This window comes from Balearica regulorum, chromosome 10 (assembly GCF_011004875.1).
Source record: "Balearica regulorum gibbericeps isolate bBalReg1 chromosome 10, bBalReg1.pri, whole genome shotgun sequence".
Classification (NCBI taxonomy): Eukaryota; Metazoa; Chordata; class Aves; order Gruiformes; family Gruidae; genus Balearica; species Balearica regulorum.
The window spans coordinates 5,934,192-5,951,490 of record NC_046193.1 but is presented as its reverse complement, the minus strand read 5'-3'; positions in this window follow the sequence as shown (position 1 = coordinate 5,951,490).

Sequence of the window (17,299 nt, the reverse complement as noted above, 5' to 3'; positions counted from 1 at the left end):
TGCCAAGGCAAAGCACTGGTCTGAGTCCCCAACTGGAATGGATTCCTCCGACACTATCATTTTGTACTACGGATGTTTTCTAGACAGTCCATGAAGTACGTATGCTCCACCTCAAATTGGCAAGTCTCAAGATCTTTCTGGGTGATACTCACATTTACAAAGGCCTTGGACATGATTGGAAACCTGCTCTGGAAGTGTAATTGGGATTTGCCTGTTGACTTAACAATTTTTTAATTTTTTTTTTTCTTCAGTACAGAGATGTAAAGCCCTGTCCATGACTGTAAACATTTACAGCTCTATAAAGAGCTATCCTCGTTGCCAAAGGGCTGATGGGCCAGTATGTAAAATTGGGTATAGTCCCACAATCGCTTTGGAGGCAGCTGGGACAGCCGAAGACGAAGACAGTATTGTCCTCCAGCTTTTATCTGTACCTGTGCCTAAAGTACAGATCTGGTGTGGCAAAAAAAAAAAAAAAGAGCATTCAGTCAGTCAGTTTAGCTCGAGTCCAAGCCATCTGCCATTGAATCATTTATCTTTGGGATCCAAACGATATTTCTGCACGATGTGAGGGTGAAACAGCTGAGGTCAGCATCATATCAAGTCACAGAGCATTGCACTCAGTTACCTAATGTAGTCATGCCTCACTATTGCTTTAATTTAAAAGACAGTTACTTCACAACAGTAATCAGCACTTGTTTCAGAGTTCAGTACAGGAGATACTCAACCTTGACCCATATCTGACATGGAGATGGTATTTTCTTCATTTAGTTGGACAATGATTTAGGATTGCCGTCTTGTTAAGTGCTTCTACTGTGCTCAACACAGCGACTAATATTGTTCCCCCAGCACTTTACAGCTGTTAATATATATACGCTGTGGAGGAATATATACTGGTGGTATATATACTCATGGTATTCCCATCCTGTAGGTGAGCAGCCAAGAAACAGAGGAGCTGAGTGACATGCCCAAGGACACGCCAGAAATCTGTGACAGAGGAGGAGTGAACTCCAATTCCCTAAAAACTGAGCCCTAAAAACTGACAGTTCCTCAGGGCCTTGCCCTGTGCTTGGGGCCTGTGAGTGCTTCTACAAAATAAATAGATTTTTCTTATTATTAAATGCAGAAGGCGGCCTAAAGGTGGTTTGATTAGATCATATAAGTACCTTTATCATGAGAACACAGGCGTTTTTAAGGGGCTTCTTAATCTAGTGGAAAAAGACATATTACAAGAACCAATGGCTGGAATTTAAAGCCAGAAAATTCAAATTAGAAGCAAGGTGCAGAATTGAGGGCTTTCTAACTCTAAGGATGATTAAATACTGGAAGGACTATCCAGGAATTATTTGCCTTTTGAATTCCTCACATCAAGAGTAGATGTCTCTCCGGAAGATCCAATTTTGTCAAACACAAGTTACTGGGCTCAGTCCGGGGGGTAAATGGATGAAATGTCTGGTCTTCACTAAGCAGGAGGTCAGATTAGATCATCTATTCGTCTTTTCCAATCTTAAATTCTATGAATCTATGAATAGTAATGACCATCATCGTACGTTACAGTTTGTAAAACAGCAAAGAGCACGCTGCAACATAGCTGGGAGACAGAATAAAGAAGCACATTATAAAAAAAAAAAAAAAAAAAGAAAAAAAGAAGCACTTTGCTCTGGAACTAAACCTGTGAGTGGTAATTATTTAAACTTCATCCATGTGCTTCAAAATTTTTCCCCCAAACAATATTTTAATTAGGTTTCAATTATAAGGCAAAAAAATAATAATCCATTAATCAAATAGGCACTACCGCATCCATACCAGCATTGCCAACATTCCTGCATGATGTTTAAATGCAGAATTGATACAGAAACAGCTGCTGATTTGAAGGAATTGCACACGGGGAATCTGTAAAGGAGGGCTCTCCTATAAAAGGTTTTATAGGCCCGAGCCTGGGATTCCTCTATTACATTTGAGTAGCTATAAAAACTTTTGTGCTAGATCATAACATTCTGTAGTTGTGAATGCAACAGATTTTACAGAAAATCTGTTTTAGAAATGTCTCAGGCAGTTTTTTTCAAATAAAGACATTGGCACTGCTTTCTGCTTCTTTGCCTATAAAGCAAAATTCTGTTACTGTCATGCTACGGCCTTCATCTTCAACTTCCACATCGGGTCAAAGACCCACCCAGCAATCGGGACTCGCGTGTCCTCCCTTGGGGTTGCAAATGCGATGCTTGTTTGTCAGACAAGGTCTGGATGAAATCCACGTAAAGGGATCTGTTAGGCCTTCTGTTTGCATATTTGCCTAACGTTCATCTCCACATCACAGCGGTTGAGCATCTCACGGTCTTTAGCACATTTATCTTCCCACCACTTCCGAGACAACACGAAATGTAATTCCCACGTTACAGTTGGGAAACTGAGATATGGGGCACATGAAGCAATTTTCCTAACATCAGACAAGACACTGGTAGCACAGGAAGGGGCTGAACAAAGGTCTTGTGCTTCTGAATAGGTGTGCTTCATATTCTGGATTTTCTTCACCCTTCTGCATTTGGTTGCAATGCAAATGATAGAAAAGTGAGACAAAAAATCAAGTTACAGAAGCAAATTTTCCCTACAAGGTGCTGCCTTTCTGGTGGGGGGGGTGGGGGGAAGGTAAAAGGGATATTATGCTTCATGAGCTTCTGAAAATCTCTACCAACATCTTTCTTAAGAATTTCAGTCATTGATTTTGCGTGTGAATTTTGGAAGGAAACACGCGCACAGACACACACGCACACAGAAGTCCTTCTCTTGGAACAAGAGCTAAAACTATAAAAGCAAGAAAATGTGGAAAGCAGGCCTGCAGCAGTGTGGGTTGATATTCTGTCTTTAAATCATTCTGGCACTTGTTTTTTTCCCCTCGAGGTGGAAGTGGTAAGCATCAAGGCAGAACTGCAGTAGCCCTAAATCAGAACATGCCTCTGTTTCTGGGTTTACAAAGCAGACTCTTTGCATTCCCAAACAGAGGTCTTGGTGGTTCTGCCCAGTGGTATGAAGACAGTTTCTGCACAGCTGTTCCTTATATACGAGCCAGTTTGCTAGCTTTCTCACCATGCATATTTTAGTACCGTTGACGTACTCCGATATGACCATTGCTTTCTTTTCTGGCCACGCAGAGGTGGCCCCTAAACGCCTGGTATTTGAAGGATCCAAATCGATTGTGCTACTTATTCCAGAGAAATGAAAACTGTACAATCCTCCTGATTTTATGACATAACCTAAACTTTGAGAATTCTTTGCTATTTTAAGAGACTTTTTTCTTCCTCTTTTTTTCTCTGTATCTGTATCCCATCCCTCTGCATCCTCCCCCCCATTACTTATCTTTCCTTCCCTTTTCTTACCTGCCCTATAGAGCTCTTTAGTCTTAAGATGAGGTGACAGTGCTGTTTTCCCTCAAATCCCCTGGATCTTTCCCTCCGTTTCCCTGGCTCTACCAAGCCAAATTTTCTCTCCTTTTTTCTCTCTCCTCCCCAATGTTACATCTCGCCACTTCTCTCTGTTCCTACATCTGAAATATACTCCTTTAAAGCAAGAATCTCTGTCTTCTTGTGTCATTTTGATCTTCTCAGTGCTACCGATCAGGCTATTCCAGAGCGACAGAAAAATATCTCTGGCCTGTTCATCCCAGTTAGCGTTACAGCAAAAGCAGGCAGCTACAGCAAACATTGAAAAATCAAAAAGAGAAGGGGATGTTCAAGGAGCACTCCACTTCCAAGCTAAAGGATGGTGAATCACAGTGTGTGCAGCTCACTGGGCAGCAACAGCATATTGTCGTGACGTTGCATGTTAATATTCCACGGTGAACACTGAAAACTGGTCAGATCACCTCTGAAGCACCCTTTATAATGTAGACTAAACAAGGAGCCCACAAAGAGCTGCTTCCCGGAAGGTGCGTCCTCCCAAGGAGACACTGGACATTAGTACAGCTGGACATATGTCTCCAGTGCAATTGCATGCATCTCCCAAGGTTAATTCTACTATGAGCTGTGGGTGGCTGTGGCATTTTTCCAGAAGACAGACATCTGCCACAGTTCCCTGAATGATGGCCAAGGTAGCTCATGATTCATGCGAGCCCGCAGGCTTAATGCAGCAAGTGCTTGGCAGGGCTAAAACGTCAAGTGCAGCAAAAAGACCAGCGAGAACAGCATTGGGTCAGGCCCTTCTGTGTCTGCAGGTCTAAGGGGGGCATAAAGGGGACATGAAATAATAAAGCCAAATACAGGTTATCGACCGCAACAGTGAATGCATTCGGTGTTTAACCATCCCAGCCACTTGTCTTGCCCCCTAAACACATTCCACCTTTCACTGGGTATCACCCTATTGCTGCAGGCGAAGCACTCCAGAAGTGATAGGCACCGAAGAAGGAGCACAGGCCAACCACACCTTCCCTCTACAGCGCTTGCACCACGCACAACCACGCCGTAACGCCGTCTGTGCATCAAATCGACGAGTGTGCCTGCATGCTGGACACAGGCAAAATTAAGTAATGGTGCTAGCAATGAAAGTAAAGGTCACGGCCGTGAAAAAATTTGGAACAAATAAGCATTCAGGTGAGAATATATTCACTACTTTCCTTTAGATAGCTAATTATTTTCTTTCTTGATATCTCCCACCTTGCCAAAATGTCTCCTGCCACTTCCCAGCAGAGGTAACCACTTGTTCTACACAGTCCTTGAAGTTCGCCAGATTCATAGTTTAGTGAAGGCTGTGGGGTTTTCTGTTCTGGTGGCAATCTTTTTTGCAGAATCCAGACCCTCTCCCTGTTCCATGTGCCAAATCATTCCTGCAACGGGGCAGCAATATCCTGTCCTACCTGGGGTTCGGGAAAGCGGAGTGGGGTTTTCAGTGTGATTGACATATTTTTGCCTTCAAACCGGCCTGAGCTGCCTTCGGCTTGTAGTGCAAGAGAGGGGAGAAAAGCAGGATGTGAAAAAGAGTACAGATCTCCATTCCCATCCTGTCCTCGACCCTGCAGAGACGGAACTGGAAGAGGTACTCCAGAAAGGCGCAGAATGGGATTAGACTCTGGCAGCATTATTTTAGGAAGAAAGGGTGTAGCAGTTCTGCCGTGATATTTTCTCTACACTAGGCTATGAGAGATAATAGATCTAATGGTTAAGCTAAGAGTGTCAGGAGACCTTCTTTCTAGCCCTAATTATATCAGAAATTATCTGTGTTTCCTTAGGCAAATCCCTTGGTTACGTACTGCCACAATTTTCCAGTCAGTAAAATATTTAGACACCTCTAAAGCACCGAGATGCACAGATGAAAAACATTACTGTCGTTGCGTGGCACGATTCGCTCACGAAGATTCATGCATGCAAAACTTCTGACCGAAGTTGCCGGCCAAAGTTTGCGATGCTTTATTACATTCTGAATTGCCTCTTTATTAGTTCAACAACATAGCTGTGAACACTCTATTTTATAAGCTCCACGATACTTTCTGTTGGTATTGGCTTACAGTTTCACAAGTCTATCTAAGTTTCTAAGTATGTTTATCGCAAAATGAAAATCAATAAGGAGGACTTTTTTAAAAAAATAGCAGTATTATATGCTTAGCTAGAAGGGCAAGGAATCCTGTGCATCCGTACTGCTTTTAAAACTACCTGACAATAAGGTCTCATCTTTGGCATAGAAATTGAGCTGTTCCGTAGGTACATTGTTTGGGCTACATACAGTGTGGATCTGTTTCCCCAATCAACCCTCGCTCCAGGTCTGTTTGCTGACTCTGGCTACCACCATACTGTTGCAAAGAAAAGAGGTATCCAGATATCAACATGATTCAAGGGCCTAGGAGACCGCGAGGGAGAAAAAGGGTATTTTCCGAATCAGTTCCCCATGAAATCACTGGAACTAGCGTTGTCCTGGGGGATAATAGAATGGATCATTAGGTGCCTTAAAAAGTTCACATTGGATTTTGAAGCCACCCTGCAAGATGAAAAATCAGTAGTTTAGGCAAATAAATAAAAGTCAGTGAATCCTCTTTAAGCTGTGAACATAGGGGCAAAAGGGTTGTAAGAAGAAAGAGATTCCATTCTTCACAAATGATACGTTTTAAAACTCCCCCCCTTCCATCTCAAATCCTTCTTTCTCTTCCCTGGTGATTTAATCACATAAGATACTGTAAATCAAATTGCTTCCTTTTCTCCTCAAGTATGAGTTAGCTCTTAATTAGGCTATTGGGCAAAAATGAAATGCATCCTATTAATAGCTTGGGATATCCTTTGTGTTAATGTAAAGGTTAAAACCTGTCTTTTCAGTATTTCAGGAGTGCGATTCTGCTCTCGCAGACAGATACTTTACCTATTGCTGAATTCACTGGAATTAATTATTCTGATTTACGTGCACATGAAAGAAAGAGTAATCAGGCTCACGGTATTTAATTTTTCCATTTCAAGCTTCTGTTCAGATAAGAGAAGTGGATACATGGGACTGAATGCCAAGGTGAGCGACCAGATCATTCGGGCTCAATTATTTTCATTCTGTGCTTCCCATATGTGCATCACAGGGTACAATCTAATGTCCATATTCAGGTGAATCTCAAACCTGACAGGAGGATGCAATATACGTGTGGAGGTAATCGGACATTCTCCTGAGATACTGCTCCACCTCGATAAACAGGCATTGCTCCACGACATCATGAATCAACGTCATCATGCCATGACAGCACCAAGTGATGTGATGACATTACATCGTGCTGTGACGGCATCTCCTTACGAGGAGATGCTACCCTAGTCATGCACTCAGGTCACCAGTCAGAGGAGCGGAGCCTACTGCAGCTTCTAGTTGACATCATGACTGTGTCGGCTGGCTTAGCTATGCAGGGTCTTGGATGAAACCCCTGGCACACGTCTGAGGCAGATGTGGAACCGATGGGAGCCGACTCGGTCTGACAAAGCCAGCATCCGAGTGGAACTTCTCCCAGGTTGGCCTGGGATAATGATAATGTATGTCTTCATTTTACAGCTGATGAAATAAATGCACAGAGTTATTGTCAACATCCAGAAATACAAACTAAGAATTCTGGTGCCTCTAGACAATGCTGACTAATATTTACTGCTAAGCTTATTCTTTACTAGGAGATATTTACCAAGACTCATATAAGCCTCAGTTATGAAAAATTCTTCCTAGTGAGGATTTTTCATAGGATGATTGAAGATGTCCAAGGGAAAGGTGCAAACTTTGCTGACTTCTTTCACACCACGGATTTGGATTGCTTAGTCTCTTGTATCCTGCTTCAAATCAATGACTGCGGTTTAGGATAGCTCTTTGGAATGAAAAGTAAAGCCCCATCCAAGATACTATACTACTACAAACTCCCAACACAGCAAAGCATACCTAACATTTATGCTCAGAAGTAGGTCCTTTTCCACTGCTAGCCGTTTTTCATGTGAGCAGTATAAAGCAAAATGGAAATGATTCCTGCACTAGCTAGTGTGACTCGGCTTATAACATCAAACAGGAACCCAGAGAACAAAACATTAGTTTCATGCTAGCTCCAGTAAACAACATTAGACTGGCTGAGAGCCGCAGTCGGGTCCCAGGCAAAACAAGGTCTTTGCTAAACAACATCAACACAGTAACTAAAATGTGAATAACTAAATCATACACTGTGCAAACTGAACTACCAAATGAAAGTAAAGCACTGAATTATTTGAATGCTCTTCAAACCCAATTTAAATTTCACCCACTACTGAGACCTCCATTTACTGGCATCATAACTAATAATGGGAATGCTGCTGAAACGTCAGTTTTAGCGAGAAGCCCATTAAGAGAATGAGAAAAAAAAGAGACATCATACAAGAAAACCAGCCGTTTACAACATGGCATATAAGCTCCTTGCACAGAAATACAAAATAGCAGGAAATAAAAGCCAGGCAGTAAACTGTCCTTTTTCCAACATATTCAGTAATCACATCCATCCAGAGCTTCACACAGGAAGCCCTGAATATAAATATTCTACAGCAGATGCTGCACTGGCATTAAAGTTCCCTGTTGGGGGACTGGATGATTCAAAGGGTAGTAGAAAATCTGTACGGCTTTAAGATATTGGTCTGAAACCAGCCCAGGTTAATTTTGGTATGAAAGTCATTTCCATCTGAGAGGATTTTTTAGCCTGCTGGAAATGAAATGGAGGTCTACTATGTCCCAGTCTCAGCTGGCAGCTCTACAGAGACGCTGATATATCAGGGAGACTGATCTGTTCCCAAATCCTACCAAGGTTTGTGGCTTGTGTATGCGTGGAGCTGTTCAGGAGGCAGGCATTCCTGCGCAATGCCGTGCATGCATGCTATTCCTCCAAATTAAAGGTTATGGAGACTGAACAAATCCCTGCATGTCAGCTGAGCTGTGTGCACATTCCCATCCTCTGCCCCCAGCTGCAAGGTAAAATCTGCCAGCATAAGCCACCAGCGAGAGAAAAGCCGGTGCCACGGGCTGAAGTGGCACGTGGGTGTTTGCACATACCCTCGTACCAAGGGCGAATCGCCCCGTTTGTGTCTGTGTCCAGGATTGCTCAGTTATTTCACCAAAGTGAGTACGAAAGGCCGCACACAGGCTGAGATCAGGCTTCACAGCATCATGGCTGAACATTTATAGAAATATGTTTCCTTCTTTCCTTGCTCTGCTCTAGTTCCTGCCAACAAGGATCCCAAAGCCCCAGAGAGTGCTAGAACACTCCGTGTCTTCTCTAAACACTGCCAGCTGTGTGATCTTGGGATTTTCAAGTGCTTCATTTCGCATTTTCCCACGTTACCTCCCATCAACCATTTTCTAGCCCATTCCCCTGACATATTTTGTGCTTTTCGAAGGAATTGTCTAGCAGATTCTTCGAAGTTAACAGCATTTCCGATGTAAGTGTCATAAAAGCCACTGTTACTCTGCATGCAGCCTTGCTCTGAGTCACTGGGGAGCTGGGAAACCACGCTGAGGGTCTTTGCAAGCAACACACCCCTGCAAGAATCTGGTGGCCCCAAGAATTACCCCCTCATTGCTCATCTGTTTCAACGCATGGGACCTTCTTATGCAGCTTGAGCAGCCAAAGAGTCCAACCCTTTGATAGGAGATTTTTATCAGTGGCTTTCCAAGGTCTAAACAGATAGAAATGTCATACACGTCGATTTTATCAGCTCACTGACCTCACCATAGAGAGTAATTAGGTTAGTCTGGTATGGGCTGTTTTATGTAGAGTTCTCTTGATCTTCCTTTATTTATAAATCTTGCTATTTCAGCCTATTCCATCAAACTGTCTTTTATAATAGGCTCCACAGGGCTCGGCTATCCTCTCACAGGAGGGTAAGTCAGGAATGTTTGTATTCAGCGAATGCTGCCCACCACAGTTTGAAACCATGGTCCTAATGATTGGATTCAGTTCTCATAATCTCATCAAATATTGAAGCTAAACTAAATGAGTGATGCTTACGTGGTTGATAACTTTTTTTTTTTTTTTTTAAGCTGGGTTAACATGAGATATCTTCTAACATGAACAAATTGCTAGCAACACGAAACATTACACTCACACTGGCTGGTCTACTGCCCCTCGTCTACTATGTCCCTAAAATATCCCAAGGCAGATATGCCACATTGCACACAATATGCTTATTAGCGCAGTTAGGAGCCATTAGGGAGAACTAGCAGAAGTGTTGTTAAAAGGCCTGATGATGGTGAAAAAAAATTCTGTTGCCAGTCAAGAAATGCAAATATTATATTGTAGATGGCATAAACAGACCGGGCTTATGCCCGTTACAGATACTGCAGAAAGGAAGAATTTGGTGTCAGCATCCAGCAAGTTGGGAGCTCCCTTACCCCACTGGAATGCAAATGATTTGAACCTGGTAATTTATTAGGTCCACATTTTTTAAACATAGTCAGCATGAACCTGATTTCTCAGCTTGTAAACTCATCAGGGCAAGGACAGCCTGCAGAGCTGAGTTCAGGGGATCCTGATCCCAACTGGTGTTACAGAACAGCAATAATGAAAAGCCAGTGACACCTTCATCCATTGTGCATGCTTGTAGCTCGTTTGTTTAGTCATCATCACCATCCTCCTTAAGACAAATTTACTCAGTTCCCGTCTCTCGCAAATTGATCTTTCTTGCACCAATAAACTTCACACAGATTCCCTCCAAAAGGGTTATGACATCTTTCTGCATATTCTCAGTTACGGTGTTTTTATCAATTAACTGTACTTTCACAATTCTACATGTCCGAGTGGCTGACAAGAGCAGGCTACACGCTGCTCCGCTGCAGTTGTCTGAGGAGCAAAGCTGGAGATGAACGAAGAGATCTGCTTAAAGCTGGGCAGGGATGCTCATTCTAAAAAGAGCCCAACTCCCAGCACGCGTCGTTTGTCTGGATGGCACTTGGCAGGCTAAGGTTAAGGTACAAAGCTCATGTTGGTGCTGTCTCCAAGGCATGAAGACATCTCACTCCAGAGCTCTGTAAACTGTACGTAGCCCATAGACCACATTTGGCCCATGGCTGCAAATTAGCTCAGATGAATCGGTTTCCTTCTCTCCTACTTCCCTGACAAAATTCCACTCAAACAGTAATTAACTCATCACTGCTCACTCTCTCTTGAGCTGCTGGAAAATGATCTGCTCTTTGGCAAGTATTGTATTTGTTTGTCAAGGGCTTCCTACAGGAACGTGGCCTGCATGGAGGCAGCTCTCTGGGAGCTGGCTGTGGGACCAGGCTTGGCAGGGAGCGGTGGGGGAGACCCGCAGTGCTGCAAGACGATACGGGCTGCAGCCCGGGATTTGGAAGTCTGAAGAAAACACCTGTGCACGGAAGAATGACATGAGAAAGATCTCAGCTGGAGTGCCACTTTTTCATGTCCTTCTTTTGGACCGCCTCTCTTGGCAGGGTTAAAAGCTGCTGTAGTGATGGGTGATACACTTCAGCTCTGGGGTTCAAACCTCTCCAGCGTTGGCTGCCCTCATAGGGGAACACTGGCCTAAGAAAGTGGGCCTTAAACCCATGCAGGTGAGTGCTCAGAGCACCTCCGCAGGAACATGGACCTCACCGTCCATGTTCAGACCATTCGATTAACTAGGAAGGAAAGTCTGATGTGCCAAAACCCTCACGGTCCCTTGGTAGCTGTTGGATACAATAACTAATGCCTCTATACCACCTCGCTTACAGGGATCCCAACAGATTTCCTTTATGCACAAACAGTGGTGGCAATTTTTGTTGTATTTTGTGTAGTAACTGGAGATTCTGTTAGGGAAAAAAGGAATTGCCTTGTCCTAAGGTTCTCATGCAGCCACGTGAACTTGACAGTTTTGGAACCCAGTAGGCAAACCTGAAGAACAAGGAATTTGTCATTTTTTAACCCAAGCTGGTGAAATTCAGAGCTCTAACATTGGCTCGATGATATTACATTAGACATTACTGAGTCTTGGAAAGTAAGACTGGAAGAGACCTTGGGAGAGCATCTAGCACATTCTCTGGCCCCAAAGCAGGAATATCTAATATCTAATAAATATAGGAATATCTAAGCCTAAACTTCCACAGTCACTAGCTCTAACTGGCACTTATTTAGTGATGCTGCAATTAAATCTCAGGTCATAACTTGAAGCAAAAAGAAACAGGTAAATTTTGGACAGGTGTTGTGAGAACCTGCAATACTAAAAGCCAGTATTACTATCACTAAATATGGGAAATAAATTATGTAACAGTGGGTTGCCCCATCTCAGAGATGAATAAAAACACCTGGATGTTTCTGGCCACTCTCACCAGACCCACCTACAAACAATTTAATGAAAACTGTACTGTGTTTGGATGGTTTTGTATGGCAGTTTTAGGTGCTCCATATATTGCAGTTCAGTCTCCAGCAATTCAGAATTCACATCCAAAATTCTCTTTGATCTGGTATACTTACTGGCACTTTCTACAGGAAATTAAGGAAAGCACACAGACCAAACTGGCCCTTGTGCTCTTTAAGTTGGTCTCTCAAGTTTTATATGAGCACCACCTGCACAGTTTATGTTATTTATACCCATTCAGTGGACTATCCAAAGTGTAAACCCCACATCTTTCATCAGTATAAAACTGGTTATGACTTCAGTCAAAAAAAAAACCCAAAAACCCACCAAAGTATCACTGGCTTGGTGGCTTATATTCTCCCACTGACAGCTAGCTTTTATTTCAATCCTTGTTCCTGCATTCGTAAGAAAAAGAAGCTTCAGAGAGCTCAGGAATCCGGTCCTGTAGTTACAACAGTAGCTTGAGACATATAAAAGCTAGAATCTATGCTTTGCTTTGCTATTACCTTCCCTGTGATGCTTCCTTTCCCTGGAACCATTTCAGCTGTGCCCTATTTTTTGTCTGGTCACCAAGGCTCTAATGTAGTAGTCCTAATAAAAGCAACACAGTAGGTACAGGGACCGCAGGCTCATCTTTGCTCAGCAGTGCAATAGCTTCTTGGAAGCAAGCAGAGGTGCAAAATATAACTACCTACCTTTCCTATTGAAATCAGCAGGAGAAGCCAAAGCTATAGTGTCATCCTGCTTAACGCAAATGAGTCCTGGTGCAATATACGTCTGCGGTAGTTTGATCAGTACTGCTATCTCTGTCTTAGAAAAGTGAAGAAGCTGAAGACATTTGCCATCCAGAGGGACCTTGACAGGCTGGAGAGGTGGGCCCATGCGAACCACATGAAATTCAACAAGGCCAAGTGCAAGGTCCTGCACGTGGGTCAGCGCAATCCCAAGCACAATTACAGGCTGGGTGGAGAATGCATTGAGAGAAGCCCTGAGGAGAAGGTCTCAGGGGTGTTGGGGGATGAGAAGCTCAACATGAGCCAGCAGTGTGCACTTGCAGCCCAGAAAGTCAACCATGTCCTGGGCTGCATCACCAGCAGCGTGACCAGCAGGTGGAAGGAAGTGATCCTGCCCCTCTACTCCACTCTTGTGAGACCCCACCTGGAGTACTGCGTCCAGCTCTGGGGGCCCCAGTAAAAGACAGACATGGAGCTGTTGGAGCAAGTCCAGAGGAGGCCACAAAGATGATCTGAGGGCTGGAGAACCTCTCCTGTGAAGACAGGCTGAGAGAGTTGGGCTTGTTCAGCCGGGAGAAGAGAAGGGGAGACCTTAGAGCAGCCTTCCAGTACCTGAAGGGGCTACAGGAAAGCTGGAGAGGGGCTGTTTACAAGGGTGGGGAGTGACAAGACAGGGGGGAATGGCCTCAAGCTGAAGGAGGGGAGATTTAGATTAGATGTTAGGAAGAAATTCTTCCCTGTGAGGGTGGTGAGGCACTGGCACAGGTTGCCCAGAGAAGCTGTGGATGCCCCATCCCTGGCAGTGTTCAAGGCCAGGCTGGATGGGGCTTTGGGCAACCTGGGCTAGTGGAGGGTGTCCTTGCCCATGGCCGGGGGTGGGAACTAGATGGGCTTTAAGGTCCCTTCCAACGCAAACCATTCTGAGATTCTGTGATCTAGGTGATTAGTCCAGGATGCATTGAGAGTCCATTTCAGAACTGCGTTAGAATAAGAGAGTTCCCAGAACCCAGTCCTTTGATCAGACCACATCTCATTCTTCCTGTCCCTCCACCACAAAATACTGAGGTGAAAAATAACCCTCCAAAAGCCCAGAACAGCTGCCACAAATGAAAGAGCAATTAGAAGCATTATCTGGAAGAAGCAAAGTAATATCTGCCTGTTCAATAAGAAGGGGCCGAGAATATGGTTCTTTCGAGGGGTTTGGATAGGACTGCCCAAGGATAGCATTCAATCCACCTATGTCATGCTGTGGTTTGTTTATTGCCTTTGTTGTTTCTTTTCCCCCCTACAGCATTTGCCTCTTGTTCAATCCATCTTCTGTTTTCTTATCATCAGATTAAATTATTTTGGTCATTTAATGGCCTGTAATCTTTATATCTAACTCTTCTGAAAGAATATTGTGTGCCTAAATAAAATATAAATATGTATTACTGGTAGCAATGCCTACAGTTAAGGTTGCTCAGCTCTTTCTCACGTATGACACTGGGAATGGGAATATGTCTTTTGTCATCTCCAGAAAAAAAAAATGTAGTAAGGTAATAGGAGGGACCAGAGTTAGGGGAGCAAAAAAGGCATAAAAAGGGTGGGAGAAAGAGCCCCAGGACTGGCTGGAAGTGCAGAGGGAAGAGGTCAGATTATGGGCCGAGTAGATGGCAGAAGATGAGGTGTGTAGTATCAAAAGAAGGCTTAGAGGGAAAGAAAGTCCAGGGTGATAACAAACTAAAAGGAAGGGAGATGGAAATTTGGAAAGTGAGTTGGAACCAAAGGAATTTTTCTTGTTGATGGAATGAGTGAAAAAGGAGATCAGAGAAAAGCTGGGTAATGTGGAGAGCTCAAGTGCAGAGAGAGCTGACCGAGAGCAAGGGAACTACAACGCAGACCTGAAACTGAAGCCATCCCTCCTGTGTCATCTATTGTCAGCCAGGATCGTGAAATTTCCTGACAGTGTGCATCTGATTATTTCTTTATTCTGCATCCTTTAATGTCAGGAACATATGACATATAGCAGTATAACAATGTACCCTATTAGCTCAAGTGATAGAAGTCTGCGCTACAGATCTGAAAAAAGCAATGTTGAACTCTTGATGCAAGAACTGCTACAAACCTTGCTCCACCGTGGATCTAAACATCAAAATCTTGCTGACTGGGGAAAACCATCTTTTTGCTCTAATGAAGAGAATTACACTATAAAAGATTTTAAAGGCTGTTAATGTTGCAACTCCACTGATCATGAAGGCGTACGCCAATCAGGTCCCAGAGGTCAAAAAAAAAAAGAAAAAGTTTGTTCAACGGACTTTGCAGCTAGGACTTGAATGTGTGCACATGTCTATAAAACTAGAGACAGAAGGCATGGGTGCTATTCTTAGGTCTGCCAAAAGAATGGTATGACCTTGGGCAAACTATTAACCTCTCCACACCTCAGCTTCCCCATCTATATAAAAGAATGAGGATGACATATTTTGTACTTGACAGGTTTGTAGATCACTAATACCTATGAGATATACCCAAGGGTAGCTCACATTAACTAGCTAGTTCTGCATCTCTAGACGGGAAAGCTGCTGCTTCCATTTTATGCGCCACCCAACACAGTCAGAATTACGGTCAGAAGGCAGCTCCTGTGGTCCATTAATATACACCCTGGCATCTCTCAATGCTGCATTCGAGAACTAATCTGCCTCCAGTCTCGGCTAATTGGAAAAGGTTTTTTTCTCTATGTTATGTGGATTTCCAAAGTTAAATCTTGAGTGATAGACAGTGCTGTCACAGCAGCATTAAGTGTTTAGAGAGTGATTATTCTTGAAAGACTTTCATTTTTCAAACTTCTGCTTTCAGAAAAAAGCTGTGGAAATAAATGAGAACACCAAGGGCTAAACAACACTTTGAGCTTTACAACAACGATCTCCAGAAAGGGGATGCAATAGCCCAAAGGCTTGCCTATTGCATTTACAATTACAAGAATCCGCAGGTTTCCTCATATCACTGTTGGCATTTAGGGGCTTGCATCATGTAAAATCCTATTCATAACAGTCAATGTGCTCCTGAGAGGAATCGCTCTCAAAACGTCAATATACTTTTTTGTAACCTTTCTATTTAATAAAAAAGAGACAGCTTCAATTAGTGAGGAATATTCCATATAAATTAGATTATTTTAAAAGTTCCAGCAATATTAAAAGATATTTTTAGTAAATGAACAGCTGTCACTTTGGCAACATTTGTAGCCTTTTACTCTTCCCCCCCCCCCCCCCAATTTTGATACCTGGTCACTTATTCTGTACAAGTCAAACCCACACTCATAATTTCTCGCTACAGCTAACAGAAACTATGCCTGCTGAGAAGATGAATAAGGAATATTCAGTATCTATGATCCCACTGCCACCAGCAGCTAAGCAGCCAGTTCTGTGGAAGCTGGAACTTGCCCTAGACAGTTTGTATGTTATTGATCCCTGGATGAGTCTGAGCGGAAGGGCAGAGAAGGACCCAGTGCAGAACAGCAATCCACCTCATCGCCTTGCCAGAGGAAATGAGCAGGTTGTGCCCTGGTGATGCATGGACAGCCCGGGCTGTAAGCACTGAACGGTCAGCCCTGCCAGCGCGCCCACCAAGATGAACATGCTAACTGTTAGGAGATTAAACCCCAAACCTTGCTATCAGCAGAGGTGGAAAAGCAGGTCCTTTCCTAGCAGCACAGCTTTGACATGCCTTCCTCTCCTCTTCCATTCTCCTGGTCTCCCGTCAGTATCACGGCTTGAACACTTCCTTTCCTCTTATTCCCTAAAGGAATATTTAACTTGCATTTTAGCAAAAAGCTTTTATTATTAATATTATTATTATTATATACAGATTTATCAGTGAAACTCTTCAGGGGGAAAGCTTTTGTCATCCGTGAAAGTGCAGCACAAAGAAACCTGCCCTTATCTTACTAATTACTCCAGTGCCTCCCCAAATCCTATCAAGCTGCTTGTTATTAATCAGTTAGAACAGTGTTGCCTGTATGGCAATATAACATATGCCAGGATGAGATCTGTTTACAGAACTCCAGCTTTGGCAATGAGCAGGGAGATGCTGATGCCAAGAGAAGCAGTCTTGCTGCAGTCTATCAGCCGGATCAGGGGCCAGCAGACACGTGAGATTTCAGGTGTTGCATCCAGAGGGCTGTGGCTGCCGTGCCCATTATACCTTCCCCATATTGTCTGTAAAATAACAGCGTATTTTGAGTTAGCCTTGAGCCTAGAAGAAAAATTAGTAAGATAGATGTGGATATAACTCTATCAAGGGTATCAAACACCATCGTGCACATGTGATGTCTCATGACAAGAGGTTCTTTTACCCTTCTACCTGCCCACTGATTTTATACCTGCATCCCAGCAGCACAGGGGAACTGAGAAAATCTTATCACAAAGTTGTTTTACTGTCATCACCCTGAAGTTTCTCTGTGACAATATATGGATTACATATGGGGCAAAAGTTATTCTGTCAATCCTATCCAACCAGCATCTTCTCTGGTGGAGGCTGAGAAATTCACTAACAAACTAACGGATCCAAGCCCAGAGGTACTTAGTCCTAACGCAGTGACCAGCGGCATCCTTCCAGAGGAGTGCGTGTGAGCTCCTCTCAGATGGGTTAGCACCAGAGTCTTGACTTAGCTCTTCAAGCAAATTCCTGCTTAAGGCGAGTGAGAATTTTGCCCCAAAAGAGGCTGCTGCAATGAAGGCAGAGAGCAAGGCAGCGCTCCTCTAAAAGACAAGTGCCCACTGAGGAAAAAGCTGCACA